Source organism: Xenopus tropicalis, chromosome 1 (assembly GCF_000004195.4).
Source record: "Xenopus tropicalis strain Nigerian chromosome 1, UCB_Xtro_10.0, whole genome shotgun sequence".
Taxonomy (NCBI): domain Eukaryota; kingdom Metazoa; phylum Chordata; class Amphibia; order Anura; family Pipidae; genus Xenopus; species Xenopus tropicalis.
The window spans coordinates 215,522,611-215,538,182 of record NC_030677.2 but is presented as its reverse complement, the minus strand read 5'-3'; the positions used below and the strand labels follow the sequence as shown (position 1 = coordinate 215,538,182).

General features: G+C 41.9%; 1 long non-coding RNA gene across 2 annotated transcripts; it reads right to left on the bottom strand.

Annotated features, from left to right (window-relative positions):
- Nucleotides 1–2,297: 2,297 nt before the first annotated feature.
- Nucleotides 2,298–14,644, bottom strand: LOC108647448. 2 transcript variants are annotated; one of them, XR_004220816.1, is made up of 5 exons: nucleotides 14,605–14,644; nucleotides 12,349–12,560; nucleotides 6,153–6,309; nucleotides 3,332–3,432; nucleotides 2,298–2,425 (listed from the first exon to the last, which is right to left on the bottom strand). It is a non-coding gene; the product is annotated as an uncharacterized LOC108647448 (long non-coding RNA). The 2 variants fall into 2 exon arrangements; XR_004220815.1 differs by having other exon boundaries at nucleotides 2,298–3,432.
- Nucleotides 14,645–15,572: the final 928 nt, after the last annotated feature.

Genomic DNA, 15,572 nt, shown 5'->3' with positions numbered 1-15,572 from the left:
ACACTCACATACACAACTACAGTATGTTTGTTCCAGATCTCAGTGACCTGACATTAGATTATGATAGGGCTAAACTGCAGTTAAAAGTTAATAAACAGCTTTTAAAAATTGTGAAAAATATTCCACATTTTAATGCAAACAATAATGTTTTAATGAGCTGTGATCTGTTTGAGTCGTATATAGTAGAGAGATATAATTTAAGTGAAGAACAGAAGAATAAAGTGTTCAAACTGGGTGCCGGCATGTATTTCCCAGTGGTTATCAATCCCTGTGAGTGCTCCCGGCACTGATACAGATGGGAATCTAATACACAGCACAAGAAGGGACAGGCTATTAATGCTTGTGCGTAAGGGTCAAGGCCGTAAAACCATACTGGATCCCCGTGATCTCCGGGCCCCAACACTGCACCACAAACAGGAATGTTCTGTAACGGGAATCACAGAATGGGCTCAGGAATACTTCCAGAAACCATTGTCAGTGAATCCACCGTGCCATCCGCCGCTGCCAGCTGGAACCCTACAGTGCAAAGAAGAAGCCATTTCTAAGCAAGATCCACAAGCTCAGGCATTTTTTACTGGGCCAGGGATCATTTAAAATGGAGTGTGGCAAAATGGAAGACTGTTCTGTGGTCAGACGAGTCACGATTCCAAGTTCTTTTTGGAAATCTGGGACGCCGTGTCATACGGACCAAAGAGAACAAGGACAACCCAAGTTGTTATCAATGCTCAGTTCAGAAGCCTGCATCTCTGATGGTATGGGGTTGCATGAGTGCGTGTGGCATGGGCAGCTTGCATGTCTGGAAAGGCAGCATCAATGCAGAAAAATATATTCAGGTTCTAGAACAACATCTGCTCCCATCCAGGCGCCATCTCTTTCAGGGAAGAGCCTGCATTTTTCAACAAGATAATGCCAGACCCCATTCTGCACCAATCACAACATCATGGCTGCGTAGGATAAGGATCCGGGTACTGAAATGGCCAGTCTGCAGCCCAGATCTTTCCCCTATAGAGAACATTTGGCGCATCATAAAGAGGGAGGTGCCACACAGAAGGCTCAAGCTGATGGAACAGTTAGAGGCCTGTATTAGACAAGAATGGGGGAGCATTCCTATTCCTAAACTTGAGAAACTGCTCTCCTCGCTCCCCAGACGTCTGTTGAGTGTTGTAAGAAGAAGGGGAGATGCCACACAGTGGGGGGGAAAATGGCCTTGTCCCAACTTTTTGGGGATTTGTTGACACCATGAAATTCTGAATCAACATATTTTTCCCTTAAAATGGAACATTTTCTCAGTTTAAACTTTTGTTTGGTGATTTATGGCACCTCCACATCATTACATTCAGTTTTTATTCACAATTTGTTTAGTGTCCCAACTTTTTTGGAATCCGGGTTGTAATTAATGGTGAAAATGTGCTTGATATAGAGGTGCTCAATAATCATGAGACCTCTATAGATGATGACCCCTTTACATTTCTGGTTTGTTTGAGCAAGTTTACAGATTGGTTATGGGCAGGGCCACCATCAGGGGGGTAAAGGGGGGACAATCATTCCGGGCCCGGTGAGTTTTGGCTGTTAAGGGGGGCCTGGCAGTGCAGCACTTACTTATATTAGCCGGGCCCCTTGCTGTCAGCACCTAACGCTAGGATATTTTCCTTTACCAAGCTCGCTGCATGGCTTGGCCCAGCCCACCCACAACCCGATTGGCTTAGCCCACCAACAACCTGATTGGTTTATCCCACCCCAAACTGATTGGCCCAGCCAGCCGTCCCCAGCCTGGATTGGCCCAGCCCACCCCCAGCCTGGATTGGCCCAGCTCGCCCCCAGCCCAATTGGTCTAGCTCAGACTAGCCCAGCCTTCCCCCAACCCGGATTGGCCGAGCTCTCCCCCATAGAGAAAAAGATGGAAAAACAAGGCAGAGGTAAGAAAGTTTTGAGCAGAATAATATGTTAAATGGGAGTGAAGAGATTGGGAGGAACAGAAACTAAGAGTATGGATAGAAAGCCAAAGAAGTGAGGTAAGGTAGCAGAGTTGAGTGTGTGGGTGAAATTTGGACAATCAACATAAAGAAAAATCTTCAGCACCCACTTACATACATGTTCCCAAAGGGTGCTTAACTCCCACAGCCGCTCCCAAGCCTTTTCTCCATGTAGCTTTGGAAAGGGAAGAAGCCCCCAGTGTGTCGGCAATGCCTTTAATTCATTTATTTGCAGAAATGAGCAAAACAGCACAAGCTTTCGGGGGTGACCCCTTCTTCAGGTGCAATACACACACGTGAACAATTTACTCACTAAATACCTTAACAGACCATGTGACACTAGCATGTGACCCATTAACCCCATCACGGCTGCAGTATCAAACAGTCCCAAGCAGCCATTCAATTATGTGAATCGACAATCCCCTTCATAAGAATCCTTTACACTTCATAATCTGTAAAACATATAGCCATAAATACAAAGTGTCACATTTAAAAACCAATTATACAAAATATCCTACAAAAAACAGTTACAAAGTCTATAAAAAACATTTCAAGCTGAAGCTTTCGTTTAACCCTTGAGGGGAAAGAGAATCCAGTTGTTGAATCCACACTGCCTCTCTCTTTAGCAATTGTTTAGTCAGATTTCCACCTCTGAGTAAATGGACTTGTTCTAATACTGCCCATCTGGCCTGTGCCACTGAATGCTTAGCTACATAAATATGTTTAGCCACAGATAGTTCAGATATTTCTTTCCACTTTCTTGTTCAGATTTTTCTTTTTCTCTATCAGGAGTGTAGATCCTTATATTGCTTTTATGTTCATTTAAACAGGTTCTTATTGCTCTGTCTGCCCCACATAAGGGCATGGGCATTTTATCATATAAATTACCCCAGAACTGTTACACGTAAAATGTCCTTGAATTGGAATTGGTGCCTTTAGTGGGATGAGCGACCGTATCCCCTCGGATAATCCCCGTACAGTGCGCACAGTCGCCACACGTTAATGGACCCAGTTTGAGGGGGGCTAATAACCCACTTTTCTTTTCTTTTTGCAAAACCTTTTTGGACAAAACCTGTCCTATTGATTCCCCCTCCTATATGAAAATAGTGGGGTCTCTTTAAACAATTTACCTACTTCACGATCATCTTGTAACATGTTCCAGTGTTTTAAAATTATTTTATTTATATTGTGGGTGTGGCTACCAGAAGCTGACACAAAGGCCACTCCCTCAGATTTATTTGTCTTCGGTTGTATTTTCTTGGTTAGTAACTACTCACATTTTACTCCTTTTAAATCCTGCTTCATTTCATTAAGTTGTTTCTCATTATAGCCTCTCTGCACAAATGTTTTAACCATACCCTGTGCCTCCGCCTCATATAGCTCCTCACTAGATGGAATCCGTCTCACTCTACTCAACTGGCTGTATGGAAGGCCTTTAAATACTCCCGGAGGGTGGCAACTGTTGGGCAATAAAACAGTATTACAATCAGTAGGATTATAATGCATGGGAGTCATTATTAGAGATGTAGCGAACTGTTTGCCGGAGAACTAATTCGCACGAAAATCGGGTGTTCGCAAGTTCGCGAACTTTTAGCGAAGTTCGCAATTTTGGGTTCGCCTTAGCTGAACCCAAGGTGACAGTTTGAGGGACAGTTTAGGTAGCTTTGCTGACTAGTAATCTACTTTCTACTGCTCTGTATTAGCACATAGGGAGAGAGCTGTGCAGGGGTTTGAGGGACAGTTTAGGTAGCTTTGCTGACTAGTAATCTACACTCTACTGCTCTGTATTAGCACATAGGGAGAGAGCTGTGCAGGGATTTGAGGGACAGTTTAGGTAGCTTTGCCGACTAGTAATCTACTTTCTACTGTTCTGTATTAGCACATAGGGAGAGAGCTGTGCAGGGGTTTGAGGGACAGTTTAGGTAGCTTTGCTGACTAGTAATCTACTTTCTACTGCTCTGTATTAGCACATAGGGAGAGAGCTTTGCAGGGGTTTGAGGGACAGTTTAGGTAGCTTTGCTGACTAGTGATCTACTTTCTACTGCTCTGTATTAGCACATAGGGAGAGAGCTGTGCAGGGGTTTGAGGGACAGTTTAGGTAGCATTGCTGTCTAGTGATCTACTTTCTACTGCTCTGTATTAGCACATAGGGAGAGAGCTGTGCAGGGATTTGAGGGGCAGTTTAGGTAGCTTTGCCGACTAGTAATCTACTTTCTACTGCTCTGTATTAGCACATAGGGAGAGAGCTGTGCAGGGGTTTGAGGGACAGTTTAGGTAGCTTTGCTGACTAGTAATCTACTTTCTACTGCTCTGTATTAGCACATAGGGAGAGAGCTGTGCAGGGGTTTGAGGGACAGTTTAGGTAGCTTTGCTGACTAGTGATCTACTTTCTACTGCTCTGTATGTAGCTGCTGTGGGCAGCTGTCCTGCTGATCTCATCTGCTGTAACCCAATAGTCCTTGTAAGGACTGCTTTTATTTTCTGATTACTGTTACTCTTCTTTTCATTGTGTACTGCAGCTCCATCTGTGTGGGTTGGAGACAGGTGTGCTGCTCCAAGTAGTGCACTAAGCACCAACCACACATTCACATCATTTTTTTTTATTTGTGTTTTTTTACTTTGCTACTGTAATTTATAGAGCTGAGTGCTATTAGTCTAGCTGTGTTGGGGACTGGTGTGCTGCTCCTAGTAGTTCACCCCCAGCACCAACCAGAGATCACTTTTTTTTATTATTCATTTTTTTTTTTAATTTAAGTTACTGTTCTTTAACATGTCCAGTGCTGGTTGCTGTTATTCATAGTAGTGCACCAAACACGTTACACATAGTAGTGACATTGCATTGCAATAAAATCACCTGAGCGATGTTTTTACACCAGCAATAATATATTCCGTATCCACTACTGCGGCGTTTTGTCTTTGCGTGGGAACCGGCCGTAACCTTTACACGACTTGATTGGCATGTAGGCGCCGGACATTTTAAAGCAGTTTATTACACAAGTTAAGAAATGTAGTGTGATTTCTGCCCTTTACAGCACAAAACGCAACGCTGTGTCAACAACGTATTTTTCAGAGAAATTTTTGCCCTTGATCCCCCTCCTGCATGCCCCTGTCCAGGTCGTGGCACCCTTTAATCAACTTTAAAATCAGTTTTCTGGCCAGAAATGACTTTTCTAGGTTTTAAAGTTCGCCTTCCCATTGAAGTCTATGGGGTTCGCAAAGTTCGCACTTTTTGGCGGAAGTTCGCGAACTTTTTTTGTGAGGTTCGCTACATCTCTAGTCATTATTTCATTATTTACAATTTTGACTGTTCCGAGGTAAATTTAATGGTACCGTGTACCTGATTTAACTATTGTACCATTTAACTCTTGTACCATTGATGCAAACTGTTCTGCTGTTCCATTCCAAAACAAGAAAATATCATCCACATAGCGCCAATAATAGAGAATGCGCTCATTCCAATTTTTATTACTCAGAATGAACTTATTCTCAAACATATGCATGAACGCATTCGCATATATAGGCGCCATGTTCGCACCCATTGCGCAGCCCATCAGCTCTACATAGTATTGTTCATAATATACAAAATAATTTTTTGTTAATATTAATTCCAACACGTCACATGCAAAATTAATTTCATGCGTTTTAAGATTTAACTTAGTTACTTAGAATTTTATTATTCAGCTGTCGCTGGGCTTCGTTTATATAAGCTTCACGATCCAAAATGACTACAGCACCACCTTTATCTGCTGTTTGCACTATAACATCCTTGTATGATTTTAAATCCATCAATGCTCTCTGTTCCTCTTTAGACATATTACCATTATTAAATTTTTTAGTTGAATTATCCATTAGTTTTGTTAAATCCTGTTTAACCATAAATTCAAACATCTCAATGCATTTGGGGGTATAGCTAGGGACAAAAGAAGATTTTAAACCTAATTTTCTTTTTATCATCTCCAGATCCTTATTGGATTGTATTTCAATTCGTCCTGAACCACCCTTAGCCCCAGATGCATTGAAATGTACACGTAACTTGAGAGCCCTAATGAACTTAAACAAATCAACTTCGACATTAAATAAATTATCCTCATTAGAGGGTATGTATCCCAATCCTTTCTGCAAAACGTCTTTCTCAGTCTCTGTTAAAGTTCTATGTGATAGGTTGACTATAGATTTTACCTCCGGTTGAATGTCCGCTGTGAGCTCCGCATTTTTGGCCGCACAACCCTTTCTTTGCCTTTTCCCCCTCCGGGTCTTCCGCCGCTTTCGTTTGGGGTAGGAGTGCTGGATAAAAAACATCCATCCGCCCTTTATGCGCCTTCACTAGAAGAGCCCCCTGTGGATGAAACATGGTCTCCTTTGAGATAATGCTGCAGAGACAGCGCTATAAGGGAGTAACTAATACGCTCAATTTTAGACGTGCAGACTTTGCCAGTATAAGGGCATCTCTGCAATGTGTCAACTGGGAAAGGCTTTTCATGGGGTTAGACACAGAAGGAAAATGGAACATCTTTAAAACATTGCTTTGTAGGTATACACAACAGTATATCCCCCTTGTAAGCAAGGAGAGGCAGCGCAAAGCAAAACCTTTATGGCTGAATAAAAGTGTTAGGGTCGAGGTTGGTAAGAAAAAACGTGCTTTTAGGGCATTCAAGTTAGCTGGGACAGCAGGGGCTTTCATCAGGTACAGGGGGGCAAATAAAGCAGCAAAAAAGCTATCAGGCAAGCTAAAATAGAAATGGAAAGGGATATTGCAGCTAGGAGTAAAAAGAATCCTAAATTATTTTTTAATTATGTGAATAGTAAAAAAATGAAGCAAGAAGGGGTGGGAACTTTATTATCACGGGGGGGTAAGTTGGTTGATGAGAACGGGGAAAAAGCTGAAATTTTGAACTCTTATTTTTCATCTGTCTATACATCTGAGGAGCCAGATAATGAAGGCTTCCCTTGTAATATGCCCAGTTCTAGTAATTTAGCTACTGGCGCATGGGTCACTCGGGAGGAAATTCAAAAGAGACTTGAACATGTAAAGGGAAACAAAGGTCCAGGGCCGGATGGGATTCATCCCAGGGTATTAAATGAGCTGAGCGCTGTGATTGCCAAACCTCTTCACTTAATTTTTCAGGATTCATTGAGGTCTGGCATGGTGCCAAGAGACTGGCGGATTGCTAATGTGGTGCCGTTATTTAAAAAGGGATCCCGTTCTCAGCCTGAAAACTATAGGCCTGTTAGTCTGACATCAGTAGTAGGAAAACTTTTGGAAGGGGTAATAAGGGATAGGGTACTTGAATACATTGCAGTTCACAATACTATTAGTTTGTGCCAGCATGGTTTTATGCATAACAGATCTTGCCAGACTAATTTAGTCGCCTTTTATGAGGAGGTGAGCAGGAACCTTGATGCTGGAATGGCAGTTGATGTCATCTACTTGGACTTTGCTAAAGCGTTTGATACAGTACCTCACAGAAGGTTAATGATCAAATTAAGGAATATTGGCCTAGAACATAATATTTGTAATTGGATAGAGAACTGGCTGAAGGATAGAGTACAAAGAGTGGTTGTAAATGGAACATTTTCTAATCGGACCAGTGTGGTTAGTGGAGTACCGCAGGGGTCAGTCCTTGGGCCTTTGCTTTTTAACTTGTTTATTAATGACCTGGAGGTGGGCATAGACAGTACTGTTTCTATTTTTGCTGATGACACTAAATTGTGCAAAACTATAAGTTCCATGCAGGATGTGCCGCTTTGCAGAGCGATTTGACAAAATTAGATAACTGGGCAGCAAACTGGAAAATGAGGTTCAATGTTGATAAGTGCAAAGTTATGCACTTTGGTAGAAATAATATAAACGCAAACTATCTACTGAATGGGAGTGAGTTGGGGGTATCCTTAATGGAGAAGGATCTAGGGGTTTTTGTTGATAACAAGTTGTCTAATGCCAGGCAGTGTCATTCTGTGGCTACTAAAGCAAATAAAGTGCTGTCTTGTATAAAAAAGGGCATTGACTCAAGGGATGAGAACATAATTTTGCCCCTTTATAGGTCCCTGGTAAGGCCTCACCTTGAGTATGCAGTGCAGTTTTGGGCTCCAGTCCTTAAGAAGGATATTAATGAGCTGGAGAGAGTGCAGAGACTGCAACTAAACTGGTTAAGGGGATGGAAGATTTAAACTATGAGGTGAGACTGTCGAGGTTGGGGTTGTTTTCTCTGGAAAAGAAGCGCTTGCGAGGGGACATGATTACTCTGTACAAGTACATTAGAGGGGATTATAGGCAGTTGGGGGATGTTCTTTCCTGCACATGTACACATCAAGCTGCATATAATGTCAGGAGGTTAGAGGGGAGCTGCTGTGGACCCTGTCCTGTTATTTTTAATTCCTTGAAAAAAAAAATATTTTTTGTTACAGATTGCTGCTCCTTACCTTTTAATACATATTGGATAATTTATTAGGCATAGACATCTCTGCTGGCTTCAGTATGTTAAAAAAAATCAATTCCCTTTCATTTTTAAAACCAGCCTGTTTAGTTATTGTAATTTCCATAGAGCAACAGATCTTCTGAAAATACCACTCCCTTCACTAACATACACATCACAGCATATAAAACACCTTACTTGTGGCAATTCAGCATAATTGCTGGAAAATTTGTAAGAAGGGAGAGATGTTTTTGTGAGATTTGTCACCCACGTTGTGAAGAGTTCCCCCAGTCTCCTCTTGTGCCATAACCATTAGCACTGTTGCCACGTCTGCCTCTACTTGGTTACACGGTTCCCCTGGCCACCAATATGTGTTCTGGTTTTTAACCATTAGGCCTCTGGGGGGCCCTGATAATTTGGTTGTTGGGGGCCCCGTGATTTCTGATGGCAGCCCTGGTTATGGGTATTGGGGAAGAAGTTACACAGCAAATGATAAAAGCTTTTGGAAACAAGTTTAAATATCTAGATCCTGTAGCTAATATTTTTGCTTGCAGTCTTGATACTCATCAGAAAGCAGCCTCAAATATAGATAAGTACAGGAGACAGCTTATACTGCAGAACTCAGGCCCCTCAAACAGTCACATGATAAGGGAAATATGCCAATCAAATAAAGAAAATATAAGGTCATATACCCATGCAATCTGCCATTTCTGTGGCCGGGTCGGGCATATTTTCAGAAAGTGCTACAGAAGACGAAAATTATTTAAAAAGCAAATCAAGTTTCATAAAGATTCAGAAATGATGCATGAGCAGCTCAGGTCTGTGCTGTTACACAGGCAAGGGAACCTGATGCACAGAATGGCCGCTCCCAGGGTCCCATGAACAGACCAGTCTGTCGGTATAAAAGACCCAGGACTGCAGAGAAAAGGAGTTACTCATTGTTACTGAGAAAATTAATAATTACATTATAGGGTTAATGCTAAAGAAATGTTAGTACTTGTTCCTTAAAGGTTTGTAAGCATTGTGTAAATGAATATGATTGGGTATGGCTTTTGAGAAAAAAACACTTACATGGAAATATGTAGCAGTGTTATTGTAATTGTAATGGTTTTCATTGAACTTCAGAAACAGGAAAATTTAATGTGTGTTAAAAGTTTTATACTGTAGAATTTCTTGAAATGATAACCCCCTATTCAGACAAATGCCAAGTTAGGTTTGTTGAAAAGCTATTTTGGCAGTGGAATCATAAACATCAGAATTGTATCTTGTTTTCTTGTATCATAAAGTGTCTCTGTATGCATTATGGGTTCTGACTATAAGCTACTCACTATCTGTAGCCTAAATGTCAGGAAATGTTCTTGAGATTATGGAGCCCAGATATTATAATGGGTATAAGGGAGACAGGGAATATTTAAGGAAATAGAATGACCTCCCCCAAAAGTTGTGTAACAGCATTTATTAATCTATTGCTCAAAGGCATCTAAGTTTGCTTGTGATGCTCAAATAAAAGGAGGTTTGGGTATTGATTGTTTCTAAGGCTGGTTGAATGACTAAGTTGAAAAATTGTTTTGTAGATTTTTAAGATTCAGAGTAGTTAGAAAGGTATCAGCACTGTTTTCTTGTTAAACAAGGTTGTCAGAAACATTGTACAAAAATCTACCCACCCCTATCCCAGGGTGCCATGTTATTCTAGTCTTTTTACTGGAACCAGAAGATTGTTGTGTTTCCACTGACCAATATATCTAACATAGTGATATCTATAGAAGTTTGTGTAGGACTCTATGTTGACTTTTCGTTATTAAAATCAGGTTCACAAAGACTTAGATTTTTGGTTTCCCCTATAAATTAGAGATCAGTACAATAAATAATGTAATGTAAAGATTGTGGCTCTAAGGGGCACACAGGTAATACTCAGGTTACACCAGGGAGGGATTTGCAGAACTGCTCAGCCGTAGGTATTGTGTTCATATAATGAGCAGACTTCTACTGTATAAAAGTTGGGACAGATAAAAGATCTTATTTTCTGAAGATTGCATTGTATTTCCATGTAAATTGTGTAATAAATTGAGGGAAATTATTATTAGAGTAAATGTTTGGCATATTTGCCAATAAGGGAATTATTTTACTAACCTTTGCTGATTAAGTACAGGAACAAGAGAGTAAATACATTCTAATCTATAATTGTATCAGTTTTAGTTTGGCTAAAGAGTAATGGGGAAAGTTGGGAAATTTGATATCTGTGAGCTGGAAAGTATGGATACACTAACGTCTGTTAGGGGGAGTCACAAAGAGTAAAGGGGAGGCTCAGGCCCTGAGAGATATATAAGGAGATCTGTAAAAGTTAAACAGATGAACTTCCTGAAGATTTAGAGAATGTTGGGACCTTGTAAAATTAAAGTATCCAAGTTATATCTTGTTTACTAATTGTGAAATTTGCTCCAAGTTTTTGTGATTTTTTCAGATGGGTTTCTCCCTCTGCTGAACAGACCAAGGATAATAAAGGGAATGTGTTGTCTCCTAGTAACCCATGGACAGACAGTGCCTGCATGAAACGACCATAAGGCACCAGTGACAAATACATTTCCCAGCAAAGAACAGAGAACTCATTTTCTTTTAAACAACATGATATTTAAGAAAAATGTATATGTGGTAACAATAATTATATAAATTAGAGTAAAGTTTTCTCATGACTAATGGGCCGGCTCTGCTAAATAACAGCAAAGTCTATCATTACATAAGGAAAACATGTTAGACATTGATCAGGATGAGAAGAAACATATGAATAAACATCATGCGATAGATAACAGATTATACATTTTAATAATGTTTCCTTAATATGTTAAAAGGCATCATTTTAACATGTTTTAATTTTCCTTTATAATTTGTTTTCCCTATTTATGTTTTTCATACATACACATAAGAGATTTATGATTTCAATATGAAGGACATTAATCATGAAATGCATAACATCATATTCATGGGAATGACAGGGTAATACAGTGATAGAATATCAGACTAATATAAATGTGCAGTTTAGCAGTAGCTATAGGCCGGGCTGGGCACGACTCTGCCAAACAGCGGGAGGAACAGCAGCCTATGGAGGGAAGTGCGGGTTTGGAAGTAAAGGTCCCCATACACGGCCTGGCCGACCGATATCTGGCCTGAAATTGGCCAGATATCGATCGGCCAAGTTAGAAAATCCGGTCGGATCGGGGACCGCATCGGCCCGTTGATGCGGTCCCCGATCCGACTGCCCCATTGCCGCCCACATAATCCGATCGTTTGGCCCCAGGGCCAAACGATCGGATTATTTTTTTTTTACCTAAATCCTCCCCGATATCGCCCACCCGTAGGTGGGGATATCGGGGGAAGATCCGCTCGCTTGGTGACATCGCCAAGCGAGCGGATCTGCTCGTGTATGGCCACCTTAAAGTGATTTGTAACAGACTGTGACTCAGGGGGAAATTAACATTGAAGTATAACATTAATATGGGTTACCTGAGAAATTATTTTTTATCCTGAACTTTAGGAACTGTTCACAAAGTGATCCTGCTAAAGACTGTGTTATTACTGATTATTCAAGTCCCACCTTCCTTTCATTGGGTACGGCCTACGTTATGCCAGTACTGGTACAACTCCCTGATTCTATACAGGTGCTTAGTGGCTGATCTACTATAAGAGCCAAGGCCTAAATCCGTTGGGCCCTACAGGACAAAGGGTTGCAGGGTGCCGGGGATTTACCCAAGCTACAGGGAGCCCATCTGGATTCATTCACAGGGGAAATGTTGGATGAATATGGAGTAACAGAATGTAACAAGGAATGCCAGAGACTGTAACTTGGTATAACTGACTCCCATAATTGAGTACCGTACTTTTATTTGATACTTTTGATGTTTGCTGATGCACTTTAATGCAACACCATGAAAAGTATAGTAAAAAAAATTCACCGGTGTCAGGCTTACCGGATGCAGGAACCAGGTATGCCGAGGAGGACTACTCTTACAGCTCCCCACTGGGACTCTCTGGCTGTGATGAGAGAGAGAAGTGAGGTACGAGAGCCCAGAAAGGTCCAGCGAAGGTCTAGCAGAGTGGAACTGCGAGGGTGAAGGCTCACGTAGAAAACCACAGAGGAGTAGCCAGGGAACGGAGGGTTAAAAGCTGGTTAGGTGATCACCTGGGAGGCAACCGCAATCAGAATTGTAGTCAAACACAGTGATCTGAGCAAAGGATCTAATGAAAGATTTTTAAAGTCAAACCAGGAGGCCGTGAATGGATGAGCAGAGGATGGAATCACCTATAGATAATACATTATTTTAATTCTTTAAATTATCCCTGTTACCATCTCATTCCATGTTATTACATCAGTTGCCATTTGTGCAACGAACATTTGGCGCATTGCAAAGAATTCCTGGAGATTTGCAGACTGGGTTTTCAAGGATTCTCTCTCTCATTTAATACGTTTCATACAAATATTATGTTCTTGTAAAGTCAGTGTGCAAAGGGGGAAATGTTAAATATTGGGTATTAGAAAATAAGTTATATCCCAGGCCTGAATGGGTAACATGTTACAAGTGTGTAACTGACTTGCCATTCACACTATCCCTCACTAGGGATGTAGCGAACCTAAAAAAAAATGTTCGCGAACCCGTTCGCGAACTTTCGCCGAAAAGTGCGAACGTTCGCGAACTTTGAGAACCCCATAGACTTCAATGGGAAGGCGAACTTTAAAACCTAGAAAAGCAATCTCTGGCCAGAAAACTGATTTTAAAGTTGTTTAAAGGGTGCCACGACCTGGACAGTGGCATGCAGGAGGGGCATCAAGGGCAAAAATTTCTCTGAAAAATACGTTGTTGACACAGCGTTGCGTTTTGTGCTGTTAAGGGGAGAAAACACACTACATTCCTAAACTTATGTAATAAACTGCTTTAAAAAGTCCGGCATCTACATTCCAATCAAGTCATGTAAAGGTTACGGCCGGTTCACACGCAAAGACAAAACGCCGCGTTTACTGCAACGAAAAAAAACGCAAAAAGCTTTAATGATACTGTCAAGTGTGCGAATATTAGTTTTTACTAGTTGCTTGTCACCTCCAGGACGTTCGTCCCGTCGGTGGGAATATTTCTGTAGTGGTGTGTTTAGCAGTCACCGTGCTTGTGTGCACGTGCATGGTCAGGCAGAGGTAATTCAATGTACAGTAACGTGAACCAAAAAACACTGATTCTGCAGTGTGGGCCCAGGTTTGTCCTACCTTTTCGATCACCTGTGGTGACCATAAAAGATACGATTTTGCCGCCGTTGCAGAACCCTAAAAAATCAGGAATGTGTACATTCCTAAAAAATTATGGTTTTTTTGTTGCAGCCACTGAAGCACAGAGGACAGAAAAAATATGTTAGATAGATGGTATCATAACCAATCCTGAGGCAGAACCTTTAAAGAATCGAAGATAGCGTACCAAGCACAGAAGACAGAAAAAATATCTTAGATAGATGGTATCATAACCATGCCCCAGGCAAACCCTTTCAAAGAACTAAGATAGGGTGACAACAAGCACAGAAGACATTAAAAACATCAAAGCTAGATGGTATAATAACCATGCCCCAGCCAAACCCTTTCAAAGAACTCAGATAGGGTGACAAGCACAGAAGACATTAAAAACATCAAAGCTAGATGGTATCATAACCATGCCCCAGCCAAACCCTTCCAAAGAACTCAGATAGGGTGACAACAAGCACAGAAGACATTAAAAACATCAAAGCTAGATGGTATAATAACCATGCCCCAGCCAAACTCTTTCAAAGAACTCAGATAGGGTGACAAGCACAGAAGACATTAAAAACATTAAACCTAGATGGTATCATAACCATGCCCCAGCCAAACCCTTTCAAAGAACTCAGATAGGGTGACAACAAGCACAGAAGACATTAAAAACATCAAAGCTAGATGGTATAATAACCATGCCCCAGCCAAACCCTTTCAAAGAACTCAGATAGGGTGACAAGCACAGAAGACATTAAAAACATCAAAGCTAGATGGTATCATAACCATGCCCCAGCCAAACCCTTTCAAAGAACTCAGATAGGGTGACAACAAGCACAGAAGACATTAAAAACATCAAAGCTAGATGGTATCATAACCATGCCCCAGCCAAACCCTTTCAAAGAACTCAGATAGGGTGACAAGCACAGAAGAGTAGAAGAGAGAAAAATTCAGGATTTACCTGTCCAAAAAGTTTGGCTTACAATTAAGCCAGTAGGATTTGCACCCTAGTTTGTACGGTGATGGAGGAGGACGCTAAAGGACAGCTGTGTGTGGTGTCAAGCGGCGTGCAGAGAAGGACAGCTGCATGGGCAGTCAGAACAAGTCTTCCGGCGTGCAGTAACCCTCCGAGATCCATGCCTCATTCATTTTAATAAAGGTCAGGTAATCAACACTTTTGTGACCTAGGCGAGTTCTCTTCTCAGTTACAATCCCTCCTGCTGCACTAAAGGTCCTTTCTGAGAGGACACTTGAGGCAGGGCAAGACAACAGATTTATGGCAAATTGTGACAGCTCTGGCCACAGATCAAGCCTGCGCACCCAGTAGTCCAGGGGTTCATCGCTCCTCAGAGTGTCAATATCTGCAGTTAATGCCAGGTAGTCCGCTACCTGCCGGTCGAGGCGTTCTCTGAGGGTGGATCCAGAAGGGTCCTGGCGTTGCCTTGGACTGAAAAAACTTTGCATGTCTGACGTTACAGAGTGGCCAAAGTGCATTGTCCTTGCAGGTGTGCTCGTGGGAGGCTTACCGGCACCTCTGCCCCTGGAATGTGGAGTGACATCACCCTTAAAAGAATTGTACAACATGTTTTGCAGGCTGGTTTGGAAATGCAGCATCCTTTTGGACTTGTGGTACGTTGGTAACATTTCTGCCACTTTATGCTTGTAACGAGGGTCTAGTAGCGTTGCCACCCAGTACAGGTCCTTCTCCTTAAGCCTCTTGATACGGGGGTCCTTCAACAGGCATGACAGCATGAAAGACCCCATTCTCACAAGGTTGGATGCAGAGGTATCCATCTCCCCTTCCTCGTTATCAAGGACTACGTCCTCATCCACCACCGTCTCCTCCCCCCAGCCACGTACAAGACCAGGGCTCCACAAAAGGTGACCACAAGCCCCCTGGGAAGCCTGCTCCTATTGGTCTTCTGCCTC